Here is a 16,203-nt window from a genome sequence, read left to right as displayed (position 1 = left end):
TTGGGCAATACATATCACGCTGCGGAAACTTGTTGCTCGTTGCAGCCCCGACGTCAGACGCCGCTCGCTTCTCTACGATTTCGCCCAAGTTCATAAACGATATGGGAGGCTGTGAAAAAGTAATTAGTAGGGGGAGCCTTCCTTTAGTCTGAACTTGTTTTGACGATGGAAGATCGCGCGTAAATGTTTGCGTACTTTAAATTGCATCGCAGTATGGCACCACCTACGTTCATTATCATAAGCGCCGCTTTCATGTGTGCAAATGGGTTTATTAGGGAGATAAAATCCACAAGTTTTAGCGAATGAAATTGGTCATCTAGTATAGTTTTGGCTCAGTGAACTAAAATCTACGATTAGTTGCATTCGACCCTCATAGACACACGTGAAAGCATCAAGAAGCGTCGATGGAGTAGGTCACCCCTCTTTACAAACGATTTTAGTTGTATATAGCCAAGTATATGAATTTGAATATATAGACCAGCTGTCACGCATATTTCTTTACTGTTCTATAAAGAAACGAAGGCCTCAAAACTGCACATTTAAAGTCATACAAGTGGTTTCCGCAGGATATAGACACTAAGAGTCTAGAAATATACCCCAACCGACACACAATTTTAATGCGAAAGATTTTCATGGCTCCTGAGTGGCGTGCACAGGATTTGTGGACAGAGTGTGCCCGCGCGAACTGTCAATATAAAACAAACGTTACTGCTACTGGCTTTCTAACCCGCGCTAGAACGAGCAAATCAGCTTACCTGGTCCAGGCACGAGAGCACTACACTATCGCCGCTTTTTTTTTTTTTTTTTTTTTTTTTAACATGGTATTCAATATACTGAAAAACCTCAACTTCTGTGAATAGTTAATATTGTAACGGGGGTCTTTATTTACAGTGGCTGATGGTTCTGAGGATGATACGGGGAATGAAGGTTAGGGGTGAATGCTGGCGGCGGTGAGTCAGATGTCTGCTAATGAGGAGCAAGGTGCCGAAGACCGTAGAAGGCTGCTCGCAAAGGACTACTATGCAGGAACGTGCTGCGCCGGCGGTAGCGAGTGATATGGCCAGGGATACCGCAGGCGTACCACACAGGGCGGTTGTCTGGAGTACTCCAGCAGGCGACGGCTGGGGATGATGGTACGACTGGTGGTACGGCAGGCGTCCGGTAGGCTTGTGGGTCGGAGGGAAACTCCGCTGAACATGGTAGGCAGTTCCGACATACGTGAGTGGCGCAGTCACTGCGTTTGGTGTTGGCTGGCAAACGCGGGGAACAGCTTCGGCCACTCTGCCTCGTGCAGACAGAAGAAAGTAGAGAAGAAGAGGGAGAGAAAGACGCGCGCCGCAACAGCCGTCATCCACCACCTAAGTAGTGGCGGGTGCAATGACGGCCTACAACAGATAAAACTGGTGGCAGGCTGGCCCCCGCCGTAAGCGGCGTTGACATACAAATCCTAGCCACATCAGGGCCAGGAGCAGCCACCCTTCTGTTCCTGGCCCTACGGGGCTGGGACTGGTAGGTCAATACTGCTTGCGGCGAGGACCAGCCTGCCACCAACTTTTTATGTGTTGCAGGCCGGCATTGCGCCCGCCACCGCTTAGGTGGTGGACGAAGGCTGTTGCGGTGCGCGTCTTTACCTCTTCTTTTTTCTTTCTACCCCACCGGGGTGGCGCACTGGTTACGGCCCACGACTACTGTTCCCAAGGATGCGGGATCGAATCTCGGCCTCGGCGGCCGCTTTTCAATGGAGGCGAAAAGCACGGCGCCCGTGTGCTGTGCGATGTCAGTGCACATTAAAGAACCCCGTTAAAGTCCTCTACTACGGCATCTCTCATAGCCTGAGTCACTTTGGGACGTTAAACCCCACAAATCAACCAACCATCTTTTTCTTACTTTCTTCTGTTGGCACACTGGTAATTTGATACAACACCCCATCTGGTAAGGCGCTGTCTCGTGGTGAGGACGCCCCAGCGCCTAAGCCAGTCAAAATCTCGCACTTCATTTGGCAGCCGACAAGCTGCCCACACTCGCCACTTGAGGACAGCGGTCTCTCGTTGCTCATCAGCTGAAAGCCTGCGAACGGCATCTAGATCGCTGATGCGTATGGGTGGTAGGTCGCTGACATTATCCCGAATGACATGGCGTACTGCAGGGGCCAGCGTAGATAACAATTCCCGAGAGCAGGAGACCAATGAACGCTCTAGCGAAACTTCAATCTCACGCACAAATTCTTCAATCTGGTGGAGAATCAATGCCAGTAGTCAAATTTAACAATGACCCATCTGGTCGGCCAGGGACGATGCACTGTCGCCGTAACTCGTAAAAGCTTTTGACACAGAGCGACCACATCAGTGGCAGTTTGAGGGTCCTTCACCGAAAACATATGAAATGCGCACTCCTCGATTCCATTCAGGATATGCCTAATTTTCTCGGTCTCAGGCATCTACGCATTGAAACGGTGACAAAAATCAACTACGTCCTCGATATAACTTGTAAATGTTTGTCTTCTCCGGGATGCTGAGCACGTTCGCGCAAGCGTTGCTCGGTGCGAAGCTTGCGTACAGCTGGGCGACTGAAGACATCCGTATAGCGTGTTTTAAACGTTGTCCAAGGCAGGTCCGCTTCGTAGTTTGTGTACTACAGCTTGGCAACTTGAGGCAATTGCAAATCACATTGTTGAATTTCAGCATGTCGTCCCATTTGTTAGGCGTACCCACGTGCTCATAGGATGCGATCCAGTCTTCGGCATCCTGATCCTCGGTGCCGCTGGAGATGGGGAGATCTCGTTGGCCAGTACAGACAATGGAAAGCACTGTGGCCACTGGCATTTGATCTGGCGTGGCCATAGTAGAGGTTCCTGGCACTGGTAACTTTCGAGAGCTACGTTCCAGGTCTCACGGGTACAGGGACCCTGAAACCACCACCAATTGTAAGAGGGGGTACATTTGCAGTGGCTGATGGTCCGAACACTCAGCGCGCTGTGTCCAACCCAACACACACTCTCGGCTACTGCCTCTTCGTCCTTTACTAACCACACAAAGCCAGCACAACATCATTTTCGCCACAATGAAAATATATACTATCACCACAGCAGCACACCTCGAGTAAAACTGCATCACTCTCTTGAACTCGGCAAAAAAATCGTCGTCTCCATCGAGTTCTAACTGCAAAGCACTCCTGTGCCATCCAGTGAACATCGTCATCTTCATGAAGAGATATATCTATGCTGTTCCTTCATTGAACAGGGTACAAACGTGAGAACATGCCGGAACCTCCGCATAATGATGTCACAGCAGTTGATGATCAAATTGAACATCTTTTAGCGGATGTCTATAAGCTCTACAAACATCGTGAACTGCTTGCTCGTCGTAGGCGAGCAACGAAATCCCAGACCACCAATATCAATGCTGCCTCATCAACGGTTATGTCCCATACTCCTATGTCGTTTACTGATTCTCACAAGTATTTTGCTACCCTGCCTGATAACTCTTCGACATCATTACTGAGGTTTATGGTCACTCAGTTATCCAGCCTGACATCCCTGCTTTTGCGATACCTGAACTCATAACCAAGATGGCGACTACAAGTTATCACAGTGTGCTTCAGTGGAACTGTTGAGGGCTCTCCGAAAAGGTCGGAGAGTTGAAACCTCGTCTTCGCCTGAATAAGTTCCATGTATGGGCCCTGTTACTGCAAGAGACTAACACGTTGCCAGCCATTCCTGGTTTCAGTGGATGCATGTCTCCCTGCATGAGCGACCGAATGTACACACGAATACCCCTCCGGGAAAGGTGGCTGTGTATGTTAACACACGGTTTCCTCAGGTCCACCTTGCTCTGGAAAGCTGGTGTACTCCATATCAGGAGGTAGTTGCAATGGCAGTCAAGTTTAGTAAGGAAACTGTTGTAGTTGAGTCAGTCTATGTCAGACATGGCGGTGGCTCTCCCTCCCGCATAAATCTGGGATGGTTATTTAATGCTGGGCAACAATACCCAGGATGTCGACTTCAGTGCATCTCATCCGGACTAGGGGTACTCCACTTTGTGTCCTCGTGGCAGGCGACTGCGGGACGCCTTTGCGGATGGGTTGTTTATTCTCCTGAACCATCCCAATATACCGACGAGAGCTGTGCTTCATACTTGAAGTGGAACATACACTCCAGATCTTACGTTGTGGTCAGGACTCGCCACCCACTTGTGGCACTTGGAGCAGGACTCCTAGAGGAGTGACCATCATCATACAATCATCGCCCTCTACCCATCACAGGCTCAACGATTACGCTGCAAGTGTTCAGTTGTCCACCGGGAGAATTTCAGTGCCATTCTTCAAAGTGCATTTTTAGAGTCGACACCATTGCTTCCAGACCGAATAAAAAGCGCACTAAATTAGGCTACAACCACCACCTGGGTGGAGGTTGGTCGACCAGCACCGGATGTGCCTCTGCTCAACTCTTGTCTCCGGATGATTTCGCAAGACAAGCAGCGTGCAAGTTTTTCCCCAAGTATGACGTGTTGCCTACGCCAGTTAGAACTTATGAGACATGCCAGCTCACGTCGGTAAGCTGCCGTCTGCTGCCGACGCCGAGGGAATCGCGAGCCCATTTTCCATGCCTAAATTGATTGCAGCTATAGATGAAGCCAATCGGAAAAAAGAACCCAGTATGGGCTTCATTACATAGTAGGTTTACAGGAACCTCAGTTGTGATGCACTTCGTCAACTCCTTGACACCATAAACAAGGTATGGCCAGACGGGATGTACCAGATCGGCTATTGTGATCCCTGTTTCAAAACCGGCGAAAACGCCAACAGACCTTAGCAGCCTTCGACCTATATCTTAACGCACAGCTACCACAAATATTCGTCTACATCAGTCTGGAAATCCGCTTTGGGAAAGTTCAACAGAGGAAATATTGGGCTTAACAATTCATGAGTCAGGAACTGGAACTTGATGGCTAAAAACAGGCGTTACAGACTCTGGGTCTAATCAGACGCATTACTCCAAAAACGGGCGGTGCCTGCCCAGATGTTGCACTACAGCTGGTGCGGGAAGTTATGCAAACGCGCCTTGTTTATCAAGCCCAATTTCAGCATTTGAAAAGGGCGCAACGAGATCGCCTTGAAGCAATAAATTGATAGGCAATGAGGGTCATCACCTGCCTTTCTCGCATTACACAATCGTGGCGCTTCAAGAAAACGCACAGCTGAACACAATAAATGAACTGGTGCAACAACGACGTGATGCTCGCAGGCTGTCTTTCACGCAACGTGCGCTCCGAGGGCTTATGCTTCGTCACATTCAATTCTACCACCGCCACTGCCAGTTCTTCCTCCTTGGCATTTTGTACAGCTGCGTGATAACAACCCAACTGATTTACGACGACTGAGGACACAGGAATCCGCGTTGTCACTTCGCGACTGAATTATGGAACAAGACGCCCGTTTGCCGCAAGGCTCCATCGTAATTTACTTCGACGCAAGCATCTAAGCTTGCGAAGTGACAACTCTAGTTTACTGCCCTATTAATTCTTCACTGAACAAGACCAACGTTTCAATTACCGGAACCTCCGTCGTTTAGTGCGGAGCTGCTTACTGTGCAACAGGCACTTCACTCAGTGACCGCCATTCCCATGCTTCCAACGGCCCATATTGCCTTACGCACTGATGCCCTCCAGGTGACAAATCTACTTAGACCCGTCATTAGCAGTACAAAAATCTGCCAAAACATACACAGCTAGTGGCACGCATACCGCAGCCAATTCGTATTGAATGGACTCCGCGTGACCTTTTAAGTGCTCAAACCATGCGGATGCTGCGACTCGCCTTTCCACTTTAACCCCGTCATCGCCAAACCGGATAAAATTGGATAATGCTACCCTACTTTTAACAAGAAAGGAGCACCTCCGACGCCGTACACGGGCTCTCATATCTCCGTGTACGGTAAGCCTCGCCCCCCCCCCCCCCCCCCCCGGTCTAACCAGTGCAGAGGAGGTGGTGCTTCGGAGGATTTGAGTTGGGGTGGCCTGCATGGTATGAAAGATCCTAACACCTAAACCCTAAAAACCTGCAGTGACTCGAAAGTGGCCTCCGTTTCGAAATTCTTATGCCCACCCAGGGTGACCAATCTACAAGTCCAGAGATACAGAAGCCGATATCGCCAGCAGCTGTGGGAATGTCCAGCGCTGAAGTTGACGCGAATCCGGCCCCTGGTGGCAGCTGGCCTCTTCCTCCATAATCCGTCGATATGCCGCTTATACGCAGGGACCGAATTATCGTTCACTTTTCGATATCATTGCATCAGCCACCCTTTTTTCATTTATTTGATCATACCCTTCATCATTCATAACATTCTTTTTTTGTCCCGAGGCAATAAACATAAAAAGGTAATTACGCCATACACATCCGCCATCCGGCCGAGTGCGAGGTTGGCTAGCGTAGTGTAGGGCGAATCCACTTCCGTCACCACCTGTGGATAACCCGTCGCCTGTGGGTAACCAATGACTCCCCAGTCGAAAACTAAGCCACAAGAACGTCGCGCCGATGGGCCACTGATTCGTTCCGCCATCGAACAACCATAAGACTGCCTCGTGCGGCAGAAGCCCGTTATGTGGCCCTTTTTTTATCACTTTTTTTTTGTCTATGACCCCTTTCCCAAGCATTTCATCCCAGAAGAGCCGAGAAATAAGCCGGGGGAATTACTGTACCCATTTAAAACCAGTGGGTACCCGGCGGAACCAGGAATAGAACCTGGCACCTCCTGAATGCGAGGCGGATGCTCTACCGCAGTCACCGCTTCGGTTCGGCCGAGGCCGAAGCAAAGTGTGGTTGTAGTGAACCAGCCACGCTGCCACACAGTTTTCGCTCTCGAGACGGGACCCCGTGCAGCACGGCAGCTCAAACTACTTTTGCAAGCTATGGTGTTCGAAACTTCGAAACCGGTTTTTAGAACTGCTGCTGATGCTGCTGCTGATTCCTTGACTCAAAGTGAGAACCAGGACGAACATGAACCACGTTTGCAGGCTGCGAGGTTATTCGAAACTAGGTTTGGCTCACCAGGGGCGCAGTGGGGTTAACAGAGCTCCTTCCCAGGCGAACACCCCTAGGAAAGCCGAGCACCAAGACGGGGGACGCTTGTAAGTTGTACCCATATTTAGGCGAAAGCCTTTAATGCTTCATCATTGTCGACAGAAGGTTGTCGACAGAAGGCTGTCAGCAGAGGTGTCACACTTTAGAGAGTGAGAGTTAAAAATTAATTAATTAACCTTATCTCCACCTGGAATCGAACCTCCATCCCTTAGATCCCCAGCCCAGCGTTTTACCAACTGCGCCACGCCCCGGACCGAGAAACTTTCATCATAATTCCCCTTGTCTACCGTGAGGATAATAACGGGATTCCACGAGTGGCAGATACTGCTCATTTCCTTTCCTCTAAACGAATTATAGAACGCCGGTGAACTTTGATGCGTTCAATGAAATGTTGGTTGTGTTCCACAAGGGACGCGTGATGTACCGTCACGACAGGTCATGATCTCGCCAGATTCATGTGTATAGACCCTATGCACTATCAGGTTTAGCTGGCGGCAGTTGTGGCAACCCTGTATTGCGGACACTCCATTACGTTGGGCGGTTCGAAACTAAAAGCACACAAGAAAATGTCTCCGAAGCGTCAGTGTCGGTCTACCGGCGTACTTCCTACTGCGCGCCGTTCATTTCTCGGACACTTGAGACGCCGTTTTGTAATGCCGCCCAACCAGAGTTCGGAATTCACCGACGCCGTTTCATGATTCGCCGTAGGCCCTCTCTATCTCTTTATTTCCCCCTCTCCGATGTTGCGTTGTGCGTGTTATGGTTGCCAGTAAAGCTGCAATGACATCACGTGAATAAGCTCTATACGAAGCTGACCCCGCCGGGCATCCGATCCAGGCGTTCGTGCGGCGCCTTTTATTTGGCGCTTGCTCGAACGCCGCACCACACAGCGAACAGAAGCAGACCCAGATATCTAGGAGGCGTTAGCACAGCAGGCATCGGCAGCGATTAAAATTGATTTACAATAAAGAAAAGGCGCAGTATCTGTCACAATTCTCCGCGTCGTAAAGGAAGGGAGGAAGGTGTGAGTGAAAGAAGAGAGGGAGATTAATGTGCCGTAGTAGAGGGCTACGATCCACCACGCTATAATGGATTTCGCCTCATCGTACTTTAGTAGTCCAAAGTGCCCTCTAGACTTTTTATTGCCCGGTGGGTGTCCGGCGGTTGGTTTCGATCTAACCACCTCCCGCAGCCGAGACGGGCGCCTAAGCAGACTTAAGTGCACTCCTGAAAATATTCTGTAGGGGTCTATAGAGAGGCGAATGCCTCATAAGGCGAATGCCTTCAAACCGATTAGGCTGTCATGGTTCACTGGTGTCTGGGAGTCGTAATAGCCAAAACTTTTGTTTGAAGGCATGCAATTGAAGGTATATATGTGATTGGTTCGAAAGCGTGTCACATGTTGGCCTCATTTCTCTAGCAAATCTGTGCTATATATAACAACAAATTGTATGAAACAGCCGCTAACGGTGTACAACGAATGATGGAGTCACACCTTTTATATGAATGTCGGAAAGACACACAATTGAACTCACGCATGTTTCTGTTCGGAGTGATTAATGACCTAAATAGGAAAAGCAGAAAGATGGGCCTAAAATTAATACGCAGAAGGCCAAGGTAATGCTCAACAGCCTCGGAAAGGATGAACAGTTTACATTAGGTAGCGAAGCATTCGAAGTCGTATGCGAATATATCTACTTAGGACAGGTAGTAAACGTAGATCCGGACAACGGAAGGAGAATAACTAGGAGAATAAGATTAGGATGGAGCGCATTTGGCAAGAATTCGCCTATGACGACTAGCAGCTTTCCGGTATCTCTCAAGAGGAAAGTTTATAACAGTTGCATCTTGCCGGTACCCGCATAATGGACTAAATCGTGGAGGCTAACCAAAAGCTTAAGTTGACGGCAGCACAGAGAGCTATGGAACGGGAAATGGTATGTGTAACGTTAAAGATAAGAAGCGTGGAGAGGTCATAGAAATAGCTATAGTTAATGATATTCTAGTCGAAATCAAAAAGAAGTTGGTTTGTGGTGTTTAACGTCCCAAAGCACTCATGCTACGAGAAATTTGCGGTGTGGTCTCTCCTGTCGCTACAAGAGATTTGCGTTAAAGAACTCCAGGTGGTCGACATATGCATACGACATACGCACTGACACGCACTGATATAGCACAGTACACACCTTTTTTCAGATTTTGCGCCGATTTTTGCGTGCTGCAGAATTATCATGTTTATCATCAATGTTTATAAGTGTAGAGACACCAATCATGCAATTAGCCAAAGCTCATCCAGCTCTTGGTTTTTAACTTCATGCATGTCAGCTACAAATACAACGCGAGACAGTTGTGGTGCTTTGAACAAGTTGCAAAATGTTTATATAGATTGTAGCTCTAACTGGATGAAAAAAAAAATCTACGCTAGTCCGTGCTGTCAATGGAAATTCTGAGCACATGTGTCGCTCCTTCAAATTTGTCTTGGTTAATAAAATTCTTCAAATTTGTCTTGGATAATAAAATATTAAATACGCATTGACTAATACAGTGAATGTGCAGTGAGATCGGAGTGTGCATGCTTCTCTTTTATCTAGTTTCACGTCTTCCTGGCGTTTTTGTATGTGATTAATATATGCACTGCGAAAAGCGTGCCTTGCAAATGTAACCCATTGTCAGGCCTCGAAAAAAGTTATTTATCCCTTATTTCAATTATGCACTTACAAGCACTTATTCATTGACATGAGAGCAATTAATCAGATTATGATGGTTTGCTTTTTCTCCCGTCCCCACCTTCTTGGAGCTTATCCTTTTCACATAAAAGCGCAGCCGAGTAATTATACCTAAAAGCTGATGATCCTGGCAGAAAGAATAGATACGCAAGCGAGTGAGCTGAGCAGCCAACTTTTCGCGCAAATCTTGATCTCACAGCTGCCGGCACATACTGGACGTTGCCAGTCAGCAGTTTATGGCCACTGAAACATTTAGTGAAGAGGAGTTCAAGCTTGCTGACAAAGCTGAAGAGCAGGCTCGACGGGTACGTCATTCCACTCCCCGCCCCTCTGAAGAAAATGTATTAACCAAGGAGCTGGAAATCATCACCTGGAGATGGCATTGTGAGGGGTACGATGCAATCTTTTCTTCGCATTTTCATCACACGCCGACGTCTAGGGTACACTGCAATATTTAATATTGACCTATCATCAGCACTAACGACATGCTTCGAACAGACACTTATACTTGGGCTGGCAAACATACCTCTCCTGCCGAGCTGGTTGTATGAAGGCTGGGAGGGTTAGGAAAACGTCAGCTTGCATATCATCACTTGGGCCAATTTCTATCAATGGGACGACCGGTGCAGATTATTCTCCCATTCTCCGTTCCTCGAGACTAAAAATAATATTTTTGGGGCAACCTTTACGTGAACATAACCCTTCCTGCGTTCTCTATCGTACGAATGGTTTTGTCGACAATGAGCCATGCTACACAAATTTACGCGAAGTCCTGGTCCCATTTGCTGCACACACATTTTCTTTACATTACTGAAGAACGAAGTTTCATACACGAAATGCGAGCTGCGCGACGTTAATTAAAAGGCGCGAGCAGCACGCGCGCGCAGGTTTCAAAATTGTCTGCATAACCAAGCGCTGCAGTGGATTTCACATCAGCGCCGCGACACGGCCCCTGGAGAAACAAAATTTGTTGATATTCGTGGCGCTGCAGCTAATGTGGGCTCGATTGAGGAGTGAGCCCACTGCCCCCTTCTAGTACACTTTAGCAAGGGGCGGCAGGAAATTAGGTGGGCGGATGATCTGAGGAAGTGTGCAGGGGTCAAGTGCATGCAGCTAACACAGGAACCGATTAGTAGGAGGAATAGGGGAGAGGCCTTCGCTTTTCAATGAGTATATGCGGCTGATGAGGATGATGATGATGATATTTCGGTTCGAACCTTCGTCGCGAGCTAGATTCCAGCTCGGCTAGCAGATGTATGCGATAAACAATGAAAATTCGTATGACAACAATCGGAACGCGTTGAAGGGTTGCTGGTTTGTTGGTTTGTGGTTTGTGGGGTTTAACGTCCCAAAGTGACTCAGGCTATGAGAGATGCCGTAGTGAAGGACTCAGAAATTTCGACCACCTGGGGTTCTGTAACGTGCACTGATATCGCACAGCACACGGGCGCCTTGCTTCTCGCCTCAATCCAAAAACGGCCGCCGAGGCCGGGATTCGATCCCGCACCCTTGGGAACAGTAGTCGAGCGCCGTAACCACTGCGCCACCCCGGCAGAGCGAAGAAGGGTTGCGTCAGAAATTTGATATGAGAGTCGAGAAAACTGCTGCCACATGGAGCTACACCTGTGGTGAATATCCGAGACCCACCGGTGCTCTTCGTCGCGGTGACAATTGACTGGTTCCGTTGGTCCCGATTAGAAAAAAGCGTCGTCACCTATTTAAAAATGCAACATGAACATATATTACTACAAACTCCCGCTTAATAAATAGACCAATTTGCACCATGATTTATAAATTATAAAAGTTGTTAGAGGAAACGGAACGTACCGTGATAAACGGATGCAGCAGAATTGCTGCAGAGTCTATGGTAGTCTATAGTAAGCCATGCAATTGTCTGTAGAGAGCTAAGGGAGCCGAAAGAGAAGCTACAGCTAACCTTTGAAACAGCAACGTACGCTGCACCTTCTATACAGAATCTTTTTCTCAAATTAAAGGAAATGATGATGATGAAAATTAAAACCACTACACGCTATAGCTTGGCTGCTAAAGAGGAGCATATATTGCATTATAGGTACGTTTTTAGCAAGATATAAAGATGCCTAAGGCCCCGTCGGGATGGTGCAGTGGTAAGGCGCTCGACTACTGTTCCCAAGGATGCGGGATCGAATTCCGGCCTCGGCGGCTGCTTTTTGATGGAGGCGAAAAGCCAGGCGCCCGTGTGCTGTACGATATCAGTGCTCGTTAAAGAACCCCACATACTCGAACTTTCCGGAGCCCTCCACTACGGCGTCTCTCATAGCCTCAGTCGCTTTATGACGTTATACCCCAAAACCAAACATAATAATGCCTAACATGATCTGAGGATCCGCTGCAAGCTATGACTATAAAACAAGGAGGTGAAAAGTTGAGAAGTCTATATCTAGCAGTAGAATATACCTTACGCATATAACATACAACCATACGAAAAGGTAAAGACAGTTTTGTACATAGTAAAGATTAAAGGTAGCCACGGAAGATTATTTAGCAATTTGAGTCAATTTTCTACCGCCTACAATACACGAAATGCTGTATATCCTATACAAACCTATAGAACATTTTATATATAAGGAAGTTTATATGCTCGATCATGCAATATTATTGTATGGGGCAGTCTTCGGCGCTACTTGGGGAGGAAAAATTAGGTCCTTTCAGCTTAAGTAAACAATCGCCATCTGCACATCTGGATAAACCAATTTATAATAACTGTTTGACGCTTTGAAGAAGGCAGACACATTTAGCGGCCTGCGCGATTGCAACGCGCAGCGCCAACAGCTGCCGTCCGACCGCTCTGCTCTCAGCAACGGGCCGGGCGGCTGTCGCCGTTAGAGCGCTTGCCTGCATGCGCCGCCTGCAAGACGAAGATATTTGAAAAAAAAAGGTTTTGCAAAAAAATACCTGCAAGTATGCATGAAATTCACAGATGCGGTCAATCACCGCAAACTGAGAGCTTTGACTTGCTGTGTTCGCCAGAAAATTCGCCCGGCTAGCGAATAGAACAAACCACGTTGACGAAAGTTGTTTCTCGCTTGTTTTGCTCACGAAAGCTGCCAAACAGACAGCTCAGCAGCATACAGCCTACAACGTCCAGTTCTCTGTTCGTTCGCGTTCTGTGATAAGCTGTCGGGGAATAAGTTGGTAAGCCAACTTGTTAGTGGCTTGTTAGGCGAACGTGTCCTGTTGATGTCGCCGTTATGTTTCCACAGCGCCGTTTGCGTCGTTTTCCGTCTGCGTTTTTCACCTGCATGAATCAGATTTTGAATCCGTTGGAATGACAATGCTTTGTGCAGGACAATACCCCAGCTTCCGTAAAGCCGCTTTAATGGCAACACTTCCATCCGTTGTGCAGGACACGATTCCAAAGGCGTGAAGAACAGGCAGTGTTCAAAGATGGGATATAAAATGCCGCTTTGCAAGCTCCGCTGACCGCGTCCACAGGATCACTAGGGAAGATTAACATGAATGTTTTGAGCATAGTATTCTGCGTCAAAATTCTCAAATACAAGCGATTACTTTGCCTCGAAGGAAAAGACCGCTTAACGCGATCCCTTGTAAGTTTTTGAGAAGCAACTACAAAGACTGAAGGAGCGGGTCGTGTTTTCAGGCGTACCTGAACAAATACTTTACATATATCGAAAGTTACTGACACAGAAGGTTTGAAAGAGCACTGAACAAGGGTTGGGGGCGCCTTAGTTCGCAATCCGAGCCAACATTTCGACCAGGGCACTTGCCCAGACGAAGACAAGTCACCATGTCGAAACGGTGGCTCGGCTTGAGAACTGAGGCTCGGACTCAACCTCTGTTCAGTGCTCTTTTACACTCTCCAGCCATCTCCATTCTGCAATTCTACCCTGACACAGAAGGCGAGGTTTATGTTAGATTGTCAGGGCATCTTACTTTCAGATCGTGCTGGAGAGGAAAGCATCGGCATGTTAGAAACGTTTGGGGGCGAAGAGCTTTATCTGTAGAGTTGCACTTCGCGAGAAAATATGAGACGATTGCACGCACATTCTTACCTAACACGCATTATGTGAGCACATTGTTGCCCATTAAATTTAGCATGCAGGCACTGCACAGTCCCTTTGGTATATATGGTCCGTTCTTAGACAAAACAGGCCCTCGACCCGCCATTAGGATTGGCAAACTATGAGGCCTTATGGCACTGGTATCAATCACCTCGCTGTCCCAATCTGTCCAGTCTGTACCAACTTGACTCAAGAGCTTACCGTGAGTGCATGATGAGGCATTTGAATTTTTTGCAGAATTGCAACAAATATTTTACAAGTACATATATAATGTCGCAACTAGAGCAGACAGACTGATACCAATGTCGAGCACGGATGATAAAGCTGCATGGCATATATCCTGCCCGCCTCAGTGACGCGCAAATAAATCGCGCACGCGGTATCGATAACTGTGAAGGATAGCGGAGCGGAAAAGTGGCGAATCCAGGACAGCGAGCAGGATGAAGTGGCCTCTATACGAAGTAATGAGTTCGAGCATTACACGAAATGTCAACTTTCCCAAACAAATTCCTGAAGCACGCCGTTTCAAGCGAAACCGGCGCGCAGCTGCGCGCCTGTTTCCAACCGCTGTCAGGCGTCAATAATCCAGCAATAAATATATGACAGTAAATTACTTTGTCGAAAATAAAATACCTTTTTCTACTCTGCCAAACCACCACATGGAGCAAAAAGTCCTACCGCAGTGTCGAGCTCTAACCCAAAGCTGCGCTGTATTCTTTTTTTCCTTAGCTCACTTTTCCGGTTCACAAGTCGTTCTACGTCATGAGCTCTATATACACATTATATAGTAAACGAAATTTTTATTGCTGCTGAAAAGAATGGCTTCAGAAACTATTTGCGAGAGCTGACGCAATACTTACTGGCCAGTGCAATGTGGCCTTTGTAATAATAGCTTAGCAAGATTGGTTGAACACAATTATTTTAGAAATGATAGCTGAATCATTTCCTGAGCTCCATACGGCTATAGTCATATTCTTTCGCCCCTGCGATGCGATAGCACAGTCGCAGAAGATGCCATCTGTGCATTTCAGTTCGCATCTGCGTCCGCGTTGACTGCGTCTACTATGAGGATCGCCTTTGGTTCAGTGGCACGGCAATGTAGTAGTCTTGCCTTCCATTAACTTGTCCGGCCCAGTCCTAAAATGGTAAGTTCTTAACAGCAATTCACAACTTTCTGCAGCGCCTCAAGGTGAAGTAGAGATATGAAGCGCTCCTACTGTGACGATTTGTTCCTCTAACTGTGCGAAGGGAAACTAGGACGAATGAAAGAGAGCCACTTCACTGTCTTACTTCCTAGCGTCAGCTGAAACACACGGAGAGCGCGATAAAAATTGAAAGCAAGCTCGGTCAGTGGCTTCCAGCCTGTGTCCATTTTTTCCCCTCTGTGGAAAATGAGAAGCTGTCGGGTATTTTTTGAAGAATATTCCTGTATCTTAAATATGCACTAGCATGGTAGCTCTATCATGTAATAAGGGTCGGGTAGGGAGAGACAATCCTGCGCAGTTATTCACTCCATTCTTACACGAGTTTTACGTGTGGATATTTGTTAAGGACAAGATAAGAGAGTTAACCTGACAACACCATAATGAACTTCCTCCTCGTTGATAACACCGTCCAGGTAAGTAATTTAGTAAAGAAACTGCTGCTGATGATAAAGGGTAATCCCGAGGTAAGGTCTCCAAAGCACTGGGGCTGCGAAGAAGCTAACTGCGTGGCCGTTGGCCATATTTCTCTATATCATCATCGTCATCATCATCATCATCAGCCTGATTACCTACTGCAGGGCGAAGGCTTCTCCCATATTTATCCAATTAACCCGGTTCTGTGCTAGCTGCGTCCACTTGACCCCTGCGAACTTCTTAACCTCATCCGCCCACCTAACTTTCTGCCGCCCCCTGCTACGCTTTCCTTCCCTTGTAATCCAGTTTATTACCCTAACCGACCATCGGTTATCCTCTCTTCGCACTACATGTCCTGCCTATGCCCATTGCTTCTTGATTTCCATTAGAATATCAGTAACTTGAGTTATTTCTCTGACCCACTCTGCACGCTTCCTATATCTTAATGTTACCCCTACTATTTTTCGTTCCATAGCCATCTGCATTGTCCTCAACTTAAGTAGCACCATCTTGGTTAGCCTCACGTTTCTCTATATGCTTCCTCCTTTCTAAATATGCCATCAGTCAGTCCTCTGTGCTAGTCAGTCGTAGCTAGGCAACCGTTTGTAATGGAGTTGTCGCGTGTCACTACCACCGCGGGTACGAAGTTATTGTAGTTATTCTGTTTCGGAACCCAAGATGCTTTCTAGCTATCAAAATTCATCGTCAATTGACGAATGCCTT

This window comes from Amblyomma maculatum, chromosome 1, assembly GCF_055883805.1.
Source record: "Amblyomma maculatum isolate TAMU_Amacu chromosome 1, ASM5588380v1, whole genome shotgun sequence".
In the NCBI taxonomy this organism is placed as follows: domain Eukaryota; kingdom Metazoa; phylum Arthropoda; class Arachnida; order Ixodida; family Ixodidae; genus Amblyomma; species Amblyomma maculatum.
This window is presented reverse-complemented; position numbering follows the sequence as displayed.